The following is a 16,946-nucleotide window of genomic DNA, read 5'->3' as shown; positions in this document are numbered from 1 at the left end:
TGCCTGATTCTTCTAGATATTAAAACCTGGGATTAATTTTTCAAAGTTCTGAAGGAAAGAAATTTTTTGACAAAGTTCACATTAAGTAGATTTTACTGAACAAAAACAGCAGCACAGATTATTGCAAGTGTTATTACTCTTCTAATTTGAGAAAAAATCATTATATGAAAAGACCCATCTCCCAAATAACCAAAATAAATAAATGTTAACTTGTATCATATTTGCTTTAGATCTTTCCTTTCATGTGAGGAGGAAATAAATCATCACATAGTTCAATTCCTTTTATCATTCTGAGGCTTAAACATTTCTTCTGTGCCAGCAGGCAGCCATGATCTTGAATTTAGCTTGTAACAATTTGAAACAAAGGTTCCACAAAAAAAGAATTCAGAAGTAGCATAGGGAAAGTTTTGATTGTCATATATGTTGTACTATATCTGGATGCATTACTGTGTTTTATTGTTTTAAATTTTTATGTTTAAACAATGAAATCTAATGAGGTTATTCTAACATAGCATTTCTGAAGTTGACATATGATATTTTATTTATCCATTAACCTGTTGATGTTTAGATAATTTCATATTTTACCTTATACAAAAATGCTGCACTATTTAGCGTAGTCCTAGTATTGTCATTTCCTGGGAGTAAATTATCCCATTTTTTGGATTGTTTGCTTACGTATTTTTTTCGTGTACATTTCAGGTTTGAATTGACTAGTATTTCTTTCTGGTTTTCAACAACTTTTTCTTCTCTTACCTGTACTTGTCCTTCTGAACATAGCAATTATCTATTGTCTCTGTCCTCCTCAGGTACCTACTTAAGACCAGGTAATATATTGGTGATTGGGCTCTCTGCTTCTTTATGTACACTGCAAAATCCATCACGTATTTTGTCCCAAGTTAACATTTTTAGGCTATTTTTCCTTCCTTCTTTTTCCCAAGTCAAGTACCTGTAGTTCCATACCAGAGTGCCAGATATTGACCATAGGCTGCTTTGAGTGTTAATTACAATGGGAGGCTTTTCTGAATGTCTAGTTTTGTTGCATCAAGCCTGGCTGGTTATTGGAGGACATAAAAGTACTTTTGATCTCTAATAGGAATTTAATTTCATCTTTTGGAATAAAAGGCTTGGGGAATGTAGGTAGTAAACTCTAGTAGGCTATTGATATTTGTAACAAACCTAGGCTATTTGACAAGACATGTGGGCCAGAGGTAATCCTAGCAAGATGTTAAGTAGAACAGATGATCTTCCTTAATGTAAGAGTAGGTCATAGCTAAATGAACAAGGCATTCATTCATTCATTCATTCATTCTTGCATTCAGTCAATAATTATTTATTGACCATGGGCTTTATGCCAAACCCTGGGATAAAACTAGGTCTAGTAATATGACAAGATGCAGTCTCAATCTTCCTAGTACTTATGAAATTGACCTATTGATAATTTGTGAGACTATCTTATAGCCACATAATAGTTTTAACAGGAAATACAAAGGAAAATGCATTATTTCTAGTCTCCCTCTCTCTACAAGAATATACCTGTACCTTCTAATTCAGGAGATTAACATTAGAAAGGCTTACCTCTGTTGTGGGTCTGAGAAATCTCCTTGTTGGGGCTCTCCTGTATGAAATAATTCAGGAATCCAAACTTCTTTAGCTTGTGTTGTTCCCATCTTAAAAACATGGTCACCACAGATGTCACCACAGAAGAAGAAAAAAATGTCAGAGGTTTGAGATAGATATATTTCCAGGGCCACATACAAGTATGGGTTACATCATTCCCATGCATAATATATTGCCAACAACTTAGTCATGTGGCCCCCAAACTGGCTGCGGGAAAATGTAGCCTTCTATGGTACCCAGGAATTGGAATTACATTTGTAAACTCCTTATTAATATTTGTTGTTTTGTGATTATTTCTGTAAATAATATATTTACAGATTATTTCTGTAAAAAAATCACAAAATAAATAGTAAGGAGAAAAATGAGACGTGTAATGATATAAATATGAATCACTATTTTTAATATAGGAAGAGCTCAGTTTGTCATTTTCGTTAACTTTACTGCGTCGTAAGACAATGTTTTAAGTCTTTCATTGGTGTGAAGTTTTAGAGGACATTTGAAGATGCATTCAACAAGTGTTCAACCTGGATTTTTTTAAAAGTTGTGGTAATTTTGTTTCAAAGTGCTATGGGAAATAACTCACTTCTAGGCTCATTATGTTTAAAGTCTTCTTGAGGGTCTCAGTGATTGAATAACCCACTTTATTTTCCAAAAAATGAATAAAAGCAATGATATTGTATTAGTTTCCTGTTGCTGCGTAATGACCATATTAGTCCATTCGGACACTGCTAATATGGACATACCGGAGACTGGGTAATTTACGAAAGAAAAGAGGCTTAATGGACTCATAGTTTCATGTAACTGGAGAGGCCTCACAATCATGGTGGAAGACAAAGTCACATTCTACATAGTGGCAGGCAAGAGAGGGAGCATGTAAAGCAGAGCTCCTTTTTATAACTGCCAGATCTCTTGAGACTTATTCACAATCACAAGAACAGCATGGGAAAGACCAACCATCATGATTTAATTACCTCCCACCAGATCCCTCCTACAACACATGGGAATTACGAGAACTACGATTCAAAATTTGGGTGGGGACACAGCCAAACCATATTACATGATAGTTGTTACCACAAACTTTGCAGCTTAAAAAAATCCTTCATTTATTAGGTTACAGTTCTGTAGGTTCCAAGCCTAGGTACACTTGGCTGGATTTGTTAAGGTTATTACAAAAATCAAGATGTTGGCCAGGCCAGGCTCATATCTGGATACTGTGGGAAAGAACTCACTTCCAGGCTCGTTAAGATTTTTGGAAGAATCCAGTTCTTTGTGATTTTAAGCCTTAGGTCCCAGTTTCCTTTATTGCTGTTGGGAGAGGCCATTCTTTTCCCTAGGAGGATGCCCACATTTCTTGCAGTTTGGCCAACAGCAGCATATTGAGTCCTCTCATGCTTCAAATGTTTCTGCCATTCTTTCCTGACTTCCTCTGCTGTTTTTATGGGCTCAAGTGATTACGTCAAGTCTACACAAAGAATCTTCCTATCTTAAGGTCAACTGGGCCAAATAGCTTAACAATATCTCATCAAATTCACCAGTTCCAGAGGTTAGGGTGGCACATCTTTTGGGGTGGGAGTAGAAGTGGGGAGATTTTTAAAATTCTGCCTACCATAAATACATTTAAGGAAAGTAATTTTTTAAATCCTTGAAGAAGAAGGTAATGCTCTAATAATTTTCTAGGAGTGCTAACTTAGGGCAAATATGGATATAGTCGTTTTCTAGAAAATCATTAAAAATCCACTGTCTTTATTTGCTTGTATTCTCTGTACTGCATTTTATTTATATAGAAACCTTATTTTATTTCATGATTACTCTCATCACAAGGAGTAAAATATAGTATTTTCTCAGTAGGAGATAAACATAACACTTGAGAATACCTGGATGTTTTCTCATGTGCAGTAAGGGCTTGGAATAAGCAATAGACATATGACAAATGCACAGATACAATGTCTGTATGTTGTCATTTGTATACCAGAACCATGGTACAGGAAAGAGTCTCTGAGCATGTAGGTCCCTCATTAATGCCATTTTACATGTTGAATGTTGACAATGAAAAAGATTCTCTCCTTAAAGCTTTGAACATGGAACTATGAAGATCAAGAAATATGTGGATTGAATTGTCACTGCCAAGCACACAACTGAGATTTATGTACAGGAAAAAAAATATAATAGTGATAACCAAGCATATTTTGTAAAAGCCAAAGTTAAATGGTGTAATTTCAACTAAAACAACTTCAAAAGTTAACAAAAAATGTCAACAAATACAAGTAAATCATGTTTGTTTTTTATTTTTACACAGAAAATTATGAAAACTTTCATAACTTATATTGATGGCTGGCACACAAAAACAAAAGTTAATTCTATTTTTTGTTTATCTATACACATGATAATTTCTCTATACACACAGCATCTGTGTTCAGTAAAGCCATTTTCCGTGGCTTTTTTTCCTTCTAACATTTAGCTGTAGTTTGCACAAGAAATACAAAATTATTTTAATAGCAGTCTAAAATATATTAATTGGCATTGAAATTATTCAACATTACCAAAAAGTATAAGGTCTTATACATAAAATCACTGAATTCGTGGTAAACAAATTTGGATTTATGTATTCAAGTGAATCTTCTTCAAAAAGTTATCTAGGGTTTGTAGAGAGTCATCTTTATTAACACTGCTTGCTATTAAGCAATGCATTTTTGTAAAGTTATAATTAAGCAAAATATTTTTGTAACATATCCATTCAATGAATATTTATTTGTCCCAATTACATTGTGCTTTTTATTTTTGTTTTTTCCTGTTGATGTGTGTAGATGTTGCCCTTAAAACCCACAGGGCATTTGTGTTAAATGTTCTCACCAGTAGGGACTATTTTTCTTTTGATTATTTATTTGATCTACTAAACATTTACAATTTAACTTGCTGTTAAGTCTAATTTCTAAGGTAGATGAAAAAGACATTCTTGCTCCCAATATAGTATATTAGCACTATATTCTTCACTTGTCCAAAGCAACTTCTAGATTTCGGACTGTTTATTTTCCAATATCATATAAAACCGATGTTTTCCTTTATAACACAAGCTCCTTTACTCAAACAGCCACATTATTCCTCCTTCTTCCTTTATACACTAAAAACCTTACTAGTTTTGTGATGTTGGGCAAGTAAACATTTCTGTGCTTCATTGCACTAATTGTAGGTACCACGTATGGTTACTGTTTCCTGGACCATGGGTCTTCTTTCCAGGATCCAAAACCATGATGAATATTGCTAATATGGTTTCAGTTTCACATGGGGTCCCTTTGTGCACAAGTGTGCCCCTAAGACTTACAGGTGTACCTCAATGATTTGGTGGGTTGGATTTAGACCACAGCAGTAAAGACTGCAATAAAGGTAGTTTTGCAAAATTTTTGGTTTCCTGGTGCATGTAAAAGTTACATTTACACTATATTATAGTCTCTTAAGTATGCAATAGCATTATCTCTAAAAAAATTACATACCTTAATTAAAAATATTTTATTGCTAAAATATTTTATTGATAAAGTTAAAGAACTTCCATTATTTATCTAAAATTACTACTTTAGCTTTAAGGTTCTATATGTACAGCAAGAAAGTCAATTAGCTTCACAAAGAAACCACTACCTTATCCTTATTAAAGAATAAGTAGACTTTGCAAGGAAAAAAATAGAGCTATAGTGTTTCTCCATTTAACATGAATAGGAAACCATGGAAGTAAGATGAAACAGTGAAAAAAGTAAGTCCTCAGGGAACATAATAACCTCAGTTTATGAGAAAAGATTAATTAAAGTCCAGGTTATTTGTTGATAATAACAGCTGATTTTCTCATTCTTTTTTTTTATCAAGGCTTTACTATAAAACTTTCTGTGTCTTTTGGATTATTAAGTTTTAACTTGACCCAAATAAAGATAGTTTCAGATTTTCAAAGAACGTCTCCATCATTACAAATTTTATTCAATCTCTAAAAAAAAAAAAAAACAAATGCATGAAAGAGTTTGCAATTCACCCTAAATGTATTTAACCCTCTTAGTCTTTAAATAATACATTTTAAGTGAGTCACTCTAATAGTCCAGCTATGGCACTATGAACATCGGCAGCCTGAGACAAAGACATTGTGTTTTCCTAGAATACAATAGTATATATGCTCCTCTTCTCAAGAACCTAGTATGACCAGCTACAGATTGCAGAAAGGAAAGAAGGGCTGCCACCACCATGATAATTGTGATAGTTTCCTGATGTTTTCTACATGGCAGAGGTTCGTTCAACATTCTTCTGTTACATCTGCTCATTTAGATACCAATAAGGAATAAGTAGAATGCACCAGATAGTTGGGTATATTAAAAGGCTTTAGAGCCTTCAGAGAAGCCAGTTTCTGAGTACTAAAACCTGCAGGCAGGGGCTAGGATTTCCTCTTATGTCTCAGTTTTATGCCAGCATTTAATATCCCCTTAGTAATGTATTTCACCAAATACTTTGACTTACTTGCCTCTCTTAAAACAGACAACAGTAGGAGGAGAAAGTAATGTATAGGAAAAATTATTCTGTTTATGTTTAAACAAGAAAATATTCATAACACCAAATATTAACTAGGGAAAGGAGGGTGGCCAAAACCTTGAGATTTTAAGTTGAACAAGTGAAAATGACAAGGTCTCCTTGTCTCTACAAAAAATTTTAAAATACGAAAATTAGCTGGGCCTGGAGGCATGTACCTGTAGTCCCAGCTACTCAAGAGGTTGAGACAGGAGGATCACTTGAGCCCAGGAGGTCAAGACTGCAATGAGCTGTGATCACACCACTGCACTCCAGCCTAGGCAACAGAGTGAGACTCCATCTCAAAAATACGAACAAAAAAAATATTTTTTGAGACTAATGTTTCACCATGTTAGCTAGGCTGGTCTCGATCTCCTGACCTTGTGATCTACCCACCTCAGCCCCTCAAAGTGCTCGGATTACGGGCATGAGCCACTGCGCCCAGCCACAAAAAATTTTTTAAAAAGAGAGATGGATTCTGTCACGAAAAGAAGGGATATTGGACCGTCAAACACAATAGGTATCTTGGCACCTTTGTTCCTAAGTATATCAGTGTAAAGGTTGAACTAGGGGGCTACCAAGAAAGGGTTCTTGACTGATTCCTGTATGTAGAGTTAGCTTTTGATACTGAGCAAATTACTCCAAAACTTGGTGGTTTACGACAACCATTTGGCTGACCACGGTGGCTCATACCTGTAATCTTAGCACTTTGGGAGGCCAAGGTGGAGGGATTACTTGAGCCCAGGAGTTGAAGACCAACCTGGACAACATAGCAAGATCCCATCTCAGTAAAAAATAATGGGCCGGGTGCAGTGGCTCATGCCTGTAAAAAAAAAAAAAAAAAAAAAAAATGACAAGGTCTCCAGGCAGATATTCAGATATTCTTAATAGCAAAAGCACTTGTGAAAGCTTACCCAGTGATATTTGCCCTAAAGTAATAAAATACATGGGTATGACAGAACTGCAAAAGAAGCTGTGAATGTTCATTTATTTAAATATCCAGCTGCACATTCCAGAACAAGCAGGTGGATCTGCAGAAGAAACTACTTTGTCTTGTGATTTGTGCAATCCACAAGCCAACATGGTACTAATGGAGATGACTGGAGGTGGATAAAGTGAAGGAGAAAATTGAGAAAAGAACCCACTAAGATAATGTAATACACATAGAACATCAATTCTATGTAGCTGTTTCTGAGACCTATATTCCAGCATTGACTTCTATGTCAGACAGTCCTGAATCCTTTATTTTCTAGTGAAGAGCTCAGCATGAATCCACTCAAATTTATATTCTTTACCATCTTGCTTTAACTATATTTTCCTGTAGGGCTTAATGATATCGTACTTCCTAGTCGTCAAAGCCTGAAGTCTCTGTATGATCTTATTCTCCTGTTTTCTCTTGCTCCTAGAACATGGTTCTAATATGTTTCTCTCCCCCTCAGGAACTTCTCTTAGGTGATATTAAAAAAACAGAACATTTAACTTGCTATAAAAAGATCTATCTGATGAAACTTCCAAACCATTCACTTCAAACTGTTTAGATTTTCACCTAGGAGAGACATTTTTATGGAACAACTTTCAAATTTTCTTGCTCCTTTTATTTCTGGTTTAAGGTCTATTATTTCTTTGTGAAGTATTTCCCAAACATTGGCACCCATAATATTGTCTTCCTGCTTTGAATTTCAATAGACTATTTGGTTGATACTACTGATATGATACCTATAATATACTTTATTTTTAAACAAACAATCTTTTCATATTAGTCTATTTTGCATTGCTCTAAAGAAATGCCTGAGGCTGGGTCATTTATAAAGAAAAGAGGTTAATTTGGCTTATGGTTCTTCAGGCTGTTTATTTGGTTTATAGTCCTGTCATGTGCTCAGCTTCTGGTGATGGCCTCAGGAAGTTTTTACTCATGGCAGAACACAAGAGGAGCTGGTGTGTTGCATGGCAAGATGAGGATCAAAATAGAAAGGCGGTGTTGGAGGCACCAGGCTCTTTCCCACAACCAGCTCTCCTAGTTCTCCTGTAAACTAAGAAAATGAGAAGTCACACATTACTGCAGAACAGCACCAAGTCATTCATGAGGAATCTGCCCCATGACCCAGACACTTCCCTCTAGACTCACTTTCCACACATTTTAACATGAAATTTGGAAGGGACAAATATCCAAACTATCTCGCTTCATTAAGGGGTTAATATAACCTACATTATACAAACAGTAAATGTGAATAACCCACTATGTCTGCCCTTCAGGAAATTACTTGTTAATGTGCAAAGAAGGGTGGCATAGGCAAGTAATCCAGTTGTTATTATTTACTGTGCCATGTTTTTTGTGTTCTATAACTACTTTGTGTATCTATATAAATGCATATCAAATATGCTCTAAGTTCATTCAAGTTTGGGGCAGTACTTAATAAAACTGATTGTGGTAGATGACAATAATATGCTTTCGACCGATTGAAATAACAAATATTTATCATCTATGAAGTTCTGTGCTTTCTGGCTTTACTGTGCTATAGCAAAAGGACACGGTGTCTTGTGTTTGCTTTTGCTTTTGGGATGCTAATATACAAAATTTCTGTCTGGACCTTCCTTTTAGTTTACTTTAAAATGAATAGTACAAGGGCTGAGGAAGAGAGTGATGAGAGGGTGGAAAAGAAGAGGTTAGAGAGAGAGAGCAATAACTAAGCACCCCATTATGTAGACTGCAGACTGGGAATCTACTCCAGATAAACCTGGAGGAAGACAGTGTCTAAGGTGTCAGCCTACTGCTGCATATTCCTTTACCTTTGTCAAATATATCCCTAGCCATCCATTTCGAAGTCTACCTTGTGAGCTAAAGATTTCCCCTAGGAGGTGGCTAAAAAGCCCAGTTGGTGAAGAAGGAAGCTCAGGCTGTCACTGAGATGGTGCCTATATCAGGTCAGACACACACTTGACTTCTCTTGAGTAGTTTCCCAATTCAGGTTCCTGGTGTAGATCTGTATTACATTTACTTTTCCCTTATTTCACTGTCCTCTCATTTATTCTTAGGGTCATTGCTCCAGATTTAGAAAGGTGAAAAATATCAGGTTGCAATGGAGATTAAACAATTCTAGCTACACATTAGTTATTGGAAAAGAAACTGTGCGACCAGCAGATCCTCAGAAAGAAAAGATATTCATTCATTTCCAAGGGTCTGTGGCTGCCTTTCTAACAATGTTTCCCTTCTGCACACATCTCTTAGTCAGCAAACTGACTTTTGCTAGTCCCTTCTGTACTGCAATGTGCTTAACTACATTTCTTCAGTATGGAGCACGAGGACAGAAAATATAATTTAATGCAGCCTGTGCTTATTACCTCAGGAAGGAGAAGCAGTATATGGAAGTCCCTCGGGAGATGCAAGTGCTGCCATGTCAAGCTTCATCAGAGCCCTAGTTTTCTTCATGTCATGGCAAAGTGCCAGTTTAGCTTTAACTCAATTCTCTTGGGTTGAGAAGCAATTGGCAAAGGATGCATTTCAAAACCCAGAACGCATTTCTTTTGTGCCTTTGCTGTTTTAACTTTTATACGTGCTTTAAGTTCACCTGTCAAATCTTTTTATATACATGTATATATCTCATGCAAGTGTTGTCTATTTCCATATAGTGCCAAATCAATAAAAATAGACTATTGGTTTACAGGTGCACATGCGTGTGCACGCACACACACACACACACAGAAACACACACATGAGTGATTCAATAAATGAAAACAGACTTCATTTTTCAAGTACTTTACATTCCAGCTACATTAAGCCATATGTATGTGTTTTTCTGTTTGCTTTAAATAAGTTTGTCAGGTACTTTACAACCAACGTATATGTCCACAGTGTTTTGTATAAGTTTTCCTAAGGTGAAGTATCACATTTGCAATGACTTTTTTTTTTTTTTTTTTTTCTTTTTAAGACAGAGTCTCACTCTGTCACCCAGGCTGGAGTGCAGTGGCACAATCACGGTTCACTGCAACTTCCGCCTCCTGGGCTCAAGCGATTCTCCTGCCTCAGCCTCCTGAGTTGCTGGGATTACAGGCATGTGCTACCACGCCCAGCTAATTTTTGTATTTTTAGTAAAGACAGGGTTTCACCATGTTGGTCAGGCTGATCTCTAACTCCTGACCTTGTGATCCACCTACCTCGGCCTCCCAAAGTGCTGGGATTACAGGCCACCGCGCCCGGCTGCAATGACTTTTTAAATTGCTCACCAAGATAAATAAGCAGATGGATGGATAGATAGATAGATAGATGACAGAAAGATGATAGATAGATAGATGGATAGATAGATAACTTACACAGTGAGAGAGAACAAACATGATAGAAAGCAAATATGGCAAGGCGTTGACAAATGATGAAATGAGTGAAGGTTATACAGTATTCATTTTACTCTTTTCTTTACCTTGTAGATTTCATTTTTTCCAGTAAAAGACTGGGGAAAACAGTACTTCCGTAGACACAACTTTTGATCTTCTTAAACTATTAAAGGACAGATATTGCATGTCTAGAGCTGAGCTTTTATGCTTGCTTTGGATTGGGTTCAAAGACTTCTGGAAATTCACCTAGGTTCTAGGGTGCCTTTGTCTAGCTGGAAATCTGCAGGCCTCGGATCAAATATAATGTATGGGTCAGAACATCACTAGGGTTTGGAATAAAACAAAGGCATTGCAAAGAACAGATTTTCCTTTAAGTCAGAAAGAGCCAAATTGGCTATTATTTACAGAGCAAGAGAAAAGAATTTTTTAAAAGCCTGGCCAGCAGTGAAGCGCAGAAGAAAGGAAATAAAAATTGACTTCCACTCAAACTGGCATATGATTAAACTATCCCGCTTCCAAATCTGTCAACTATTTGGAGGATGCAAGGAGGTTACGCGGGGGTGGGTGAAATGAAAAGTGGGTAAAAAATAGTCAAATTGTAAAGGGTCCTTGGTAAGAATAAAATGAAAGGGGGGGCCATTGTGCTCTCTAAATAAAATTGACAATCAGTCAATGCTGTCAAATTCACCCTAATAACAGCAGGGAATGTCAAGGAAATGAAAGTTCTTGTCACTTTTGTGTTTGAAATTTGTGGCTTTTCTTTAATGCCTAGATTCTGAGCTGCTCTCAGAATAAGTAAAGGGAGTAAGAATAATAGCACAATTCTATGTTCTTGGAATCACTTTGTTGCCCTGTGGGAATCAGGAGGTATCCTAGCATATGAACCAGCAAACTTACGCTGGGTTGGCTGTGCCGATAAAATCCGAAAACACCAAGGTTCCATAACTTAATTGTTGGAAGAAAGAATTTCTCTAAAAATGACTGCATAGCTGCACAGAGAGTGAAGATTTTATTTAGGGAATACATGAATAATTAAATTTATTTCTAAAGCAATTCAATAAACATACATTGAGGGTTAATGTGTTCCAGGAGCTCTGCTAGATGCTGAGGATATCATAACATTGTGGGTAGGTTCTGCCCACAGGGAGGGTGGTAAATCTGTTATTTGAGCAGGTTCTGTATCTAACAGGAAGCTTTTTCTGAGTCATGGCCCCTCCCGTGAGATTCTCACAGGTCTGTAAAGCATTCTGGTTACACCTAAATGTCCAGTTGACTTGCACGTAAATAGAGTTATGATTGATGATATCTTTGAGAAGCTCTAGAAAACCTGAATTTAACCTAAACCCTCTAGAAACTCCCTGGAATGGATTAGAGCCTCCCAATAAGATCAAATAAAAACACAAAGATCAAGACCTCTTTTCAATTAGAAATGCAGCTAGGCTCAGTGAAGCAATTTATGTGGATGTTAACAAGTCCCTAATTCCTTTAGGGATCCATCTAGCCCCAGGGTAATAGGTAAAAGTTCTCTCAATTTATGGTATCATTGGTGGGGAGCGGGTGGGGAGATAGGGTGGGGTGGGGGGGTTATTGCAAGAGTGGCAGGTGATTGTAATTGAAATACTAACTTGGTTTATGTTTCCCAATGGTCTCTTTTCTTCCCCCGATTTTTTTTCACGTCCATTCAGGCAGCAGGTGGCATTGTCTATTTTTGGGCAAAAGATATGCTATCAAAAAGTAGTAGAAAAGAGAACATCTCTTCTTGCCCTTTGAATTTTAAAATTTTAAAGATTTTAATTTGAAATTTTAGGAAGGAGATCATAAATAATAGCAGCCTATCCACCTATAGATCAGAAAACTAGTCCCTATTTTGTAGGGGAAAAAAGACATTTATTTGTGTCTTTAATTCATTTTCTCAATGTTTCTAAGCTTTCAGTATACAAGTATTTCACTTCTTGGGGTAAGCTTGTTCTTATGTATTTAATACATTTCTCTGTTCATGGACTAGAACAATTAATTTTGTTAAAATATCTATATTACCCAAGTCAATATGCAGATTAAATGCTATCCCCATTAAAATCTTAATGGATCTTAAAATTCATATGGATCCAGAAAATATCCAAAGTAGTCAATGTGATATTGAGAACAAAGAACAAAGCTGGAGGCATTACACTTCCTTATTTCAAAATATATTATTGAAACTACAGTAACCAAAACATTATGGCACTAACGTGAAGGAAAACATAATGACCAATAGAACAGAATAGGAGCTCAGAAATAAGCTCACATATATGTGATCAGCTGATCTTTGACAAAGATTCCAAGAATACAAAATAGAGTAAGGATATGCTCATCAACAAGTAGTATTAAGAAAACCGGACGTCCACACGCAAAATAATAAAAGTGAACCTCTATTTTACACTACACACAAAAATTCAGCTCAAACTAGATGAATGAATGTAGAAAATATAGAAGAAAAGTTTCTTACCCCAAAACCTAAAATGCAATTAAAGAAAAAAAGGAAAAAAAAGTGCAGCTAGACAGGAGGCATGAGCTCTGGTGTTCTGTAGCCCTACAGAGTGACTATAATTCACAACAATTTATTGCATATTTTCAAACAGCTAGAAGAGCAAATTTTGAATGTTTACAACACAAATAATAACTGTTTTAGGTGACAGATATGTTAATTACCCTGATTTGGTCCATATACATTGTATACATGTATCGCACTGTGCCCTATAAATATGTACAACTATAATGCATCAATTAAAAATAAAAAATAAATAAAAAGTGAAAAAAAAAAAAGAAAAGTTTCTTGTCACTGATCTTGGCAATAATTTCTCGGCTATGACACCGAAAGCACAGGCAATACAAATAGGTGAGTGGGACTACAACACACCAAAACGCTTCAGCACAGTAGTGTCCAATCAACAGAGTGAGAAAGCAACCAACGGAATGGGAGTAAATCATTGTAAACCATTTACCTGACAAGGGCTTAAGATCCAAAATACCTAAGAAATTTCTATACCTGAATGGTGAAAACAAACAAAACACCACAAAACTAAATAATTCAGTTTAAAAATGGGCAAGGATTTGAATACCATCTTTTCAAAGAAAGCGTACCTATGGACACCAGTTATGTGAAAAGGTACACAACATCATCAATTATCAGAGAAATGTAAGTGAAAACCACAATGAGTTTTATGGATAACTTTTAAGGTAACAACTTTGAGAATAACTATTATCAAAAAGCCAAGAGATGACAATTGTTTGTGATGATGTGGAAGAATTGGAACCCTAGTGCATTGGTGAGAATGTAAAATGGTAAAGCCGCTATGGAAAACAGTATAGTCGTCCCTCAGAAAACTAAGAGTAAAACTACCATATAATCCAGCAGTCCCACTTATGGGCATATATCAAAAAAAAAATGATATCAGGATCTCAAAGAGACAACTGTACCCCAATGTTCATTGCAACTTAATTCACAATAGCCGAGTTATAGAAAAAATCTAAATGTCCCATTGATAGATAAATGAATAAGAAGAATGTAATACAGATGCACACACACACATACACACACACACACACACACACACACACGCACACACACACTGGAATATTAGCCAGCCTTAAAAAGAAAGGGGGAGGAAATCCTACCATTTGCAACATCATATATGAGGCTGGAGGACGTTATGCTAAGTGAAATAAGTCTGTCTCAAATGAGCAAACACTGCATGGTTCCACTTACATGAGGTACTTGAATAGCCAAACCCATAGAAACAGAGAATAAAATGTTGGTTACCAGAGGCTTGGGGAAGGGGAAATAGCAGGAAGTTGTTCAGTAGGTACGAAGTTTCAGTTATGTCGGATGATTAAGAATACAACATGGTGCCCATAGTCAACAAACAATATAATACTGTGCACTTTTATTTATTAAGAAAGTAATTGCCAGAAGAAGTGACTTGCACTTGTAATACCAGAACTTTTGGAGGCTGAGGCAGGAGGATTGCTTGAGGCCAGGAGTTTTAAAACAGCCTGGACCACATAGCAAGCCCTTGCCTCTTCAACGAATGTTACCTGGCATGGTTGCTTATGCCTGTATTCCCAGCTACTGAGGAGGCTTAAGCAGGAGGGTTGCTTGAGCCCAGTAGCTTGAGGTTGCAGTAAGCTACAATTGCACCACGACACTGCAGCCTGGGCTACAGAGTGAAACTCTGTCTCTTAAAAATAAAGGTAGATCTCATAAGTTTCTTAACACAATAACACACACATACAACACACAGGGACACAAGAAAACTTATAGAGGTGATGGATGTGTTTGCGTGTTTGTTACTTTGCGATAATGGTGTCATGAGCATACACATATGTCCAAATTAATCAAATTGTACATACAATTGTGTATAGTACGTAACACTTGATAATGATAAATGACTATGTTACTGGTTTACGTATCTACTATGCTATTATTTTTACTTTTTTTTAGACTGTATTCTTACATATTTTAAAGTATAGTTAACTGTAAAACACAGCTTCTGGAAGTATTCCAGAAGAAGGCATAGTATCATCAGAGATGACAGCTTCATGCATGCTATTGCTTATGAAAATTTTCCAGTAAGACAAGATATGAAGGGGGAAGACAGTGATACTAATGATCCTGACCCTGTGTAGGCTTAGGCTAGTGTATGTTTTTGTGTCTTAGTTTTTAACCAAAAAATTTAAAAAGCAAAAAAAAAAAAGAAAGAAAAAATTATAGAAAAAAGCTTACAGAATAAAGATATAAAAAAGAAAATATTTTGGTTCAGCCATATGATGTGTTTGTGTTTTAAGCTAATGTTATTACAAAATAGTCAAAAGTTTAAAAAATTAAGACATTTATATGGTAAAAAAAAGTTACAGTACACTAATTTTAATTTATTCTTTACAGAAAATATATTTTTATAAATTTAATGTATATACAGTATTATAAAGTCTACAGCAGTGTACAGTAATGTTCTAGGTCTTCACATTCATTCACCATTCACTAACTTACCCAGAGCAACTTCAAGTTCTACAAACTCCATTTATGGTAAGTGCCCTATGTTGATGTACAGTATCCAATATTTTACATTATATCATACCTTTTCCATGTTTATATGTGTTTTAATACATAAATACTTACCTGTCTATTAAAATGGCCTATAGGTCTGTACAGGTTTGTAGTCCAGAACCAGTAGACAACACCATATAGCCTAGGTGTGTAGTAGGCTATACAATCTGGGTTTGTGTGAGTATACTCAATAATGTTCACATGATGACAAAATTGCCTAGTGACTAATTTCTTTGAATTTATCCCCGTATATCTTTGTAGGTATCAGGTGATTACCAAAAGAAAAAATTCCACTTGGTTGAAAATAAACATAATATTTATGTAGTAAATCTTGCCTTTATATTTTCATTTTTGTAATATTCTATTTAAATTATTAAATTATACTAATACTGAGTTGCTCTTTGCACTAAAATTTTGAAATATTCCCTGGGGTAAAATAAATTGGAAGAGTAACTTAGCTCTGTCACAAAACACACTCACTATCAGGCACTGCAGAAGCAAGTCAGAGAACACTTGCTTTATTGGCTGACTGATTGATCAATTGATTAGCTTGAGGCTTACTGTGCTCACCTAGAACAAGGTAAAACACCATATTCACAGAAAGACTTAGCTACACAGAGATCTAGGGTTCCAGATATCATATGAAATCAACATCCAAACTCTCAACTTGCATATTCCAAAGCAGTCTGTTAACAAGAAAGTCCTGTCCATTGAGAAAGCTGTTTGTCATCATATTCATTCCCACTATATCAGTGGAATTTTAAATACAACTATTTACTAGAAAATCCCTTTGTGTGTTCTTTAAATAGAGAAAGACAGAAAACAAATAATATCTGTATGTGTTAAAATAAAAAAGAAGTGTTTGAAAATAAATTTTATCTTCTTTTAGAAATGAAGTCCCTAGAAATACCCCCATCAGGATGTTTAAGGATTAATTTAATTGTATGCTAAATGATGACAGTAGTGACATGGATAATACAAACATGCAAACAGTTTATTGGCAAAAGACTACAGCAGACAAAATTGAACTTAATGATAGACTCCAGTTAGACTTAGCCTCAGATTTACTCCCTTCAAATCTCCCTAGTTGCTCAAATGTGGCTAAAAGAGTGTTGATCCTGACTCCCAGTTGCCATTTCCTCCCGCCAACATACAACCAGACCAATACTCTGACAGGTACATCCTAGTACCAAGGAGCATCAAAACCTAACTAAACTGGCAATTTTTTGAAAGTGGTGTGCAGTACTCACTTCCACAAACAGCTGAGCTCTCTTGTTCCATGGCTCTCTGTTCTCTGTTTCCATGGCTTACCTTTCTATCCTCATGAGCCTGTTCTCATGCTGAGCCTCCCTCTCCTTGGTAGAAGCTTTTGACTTTATTCAAG

Source organism: Sapajus apella, unplaced genomic scaffold (assembly GCF_009761245.1).
Source record: "Sapajus apella isolate SASKATOON/1434 unplaced genomic scaffold, GSC_monkey_1.0 scaffold1, whole genome shotgun sequence".
NCBI lineage: Eukaryota > Metazoa > Chordata > Mammalia > Primates > Cebidae > Sapajus > Sapajus apella.
The sequence above is the reverse complement of the archived record's forward strand: the minus strand, read 5'-3'. Positions refer to the sequence as shown.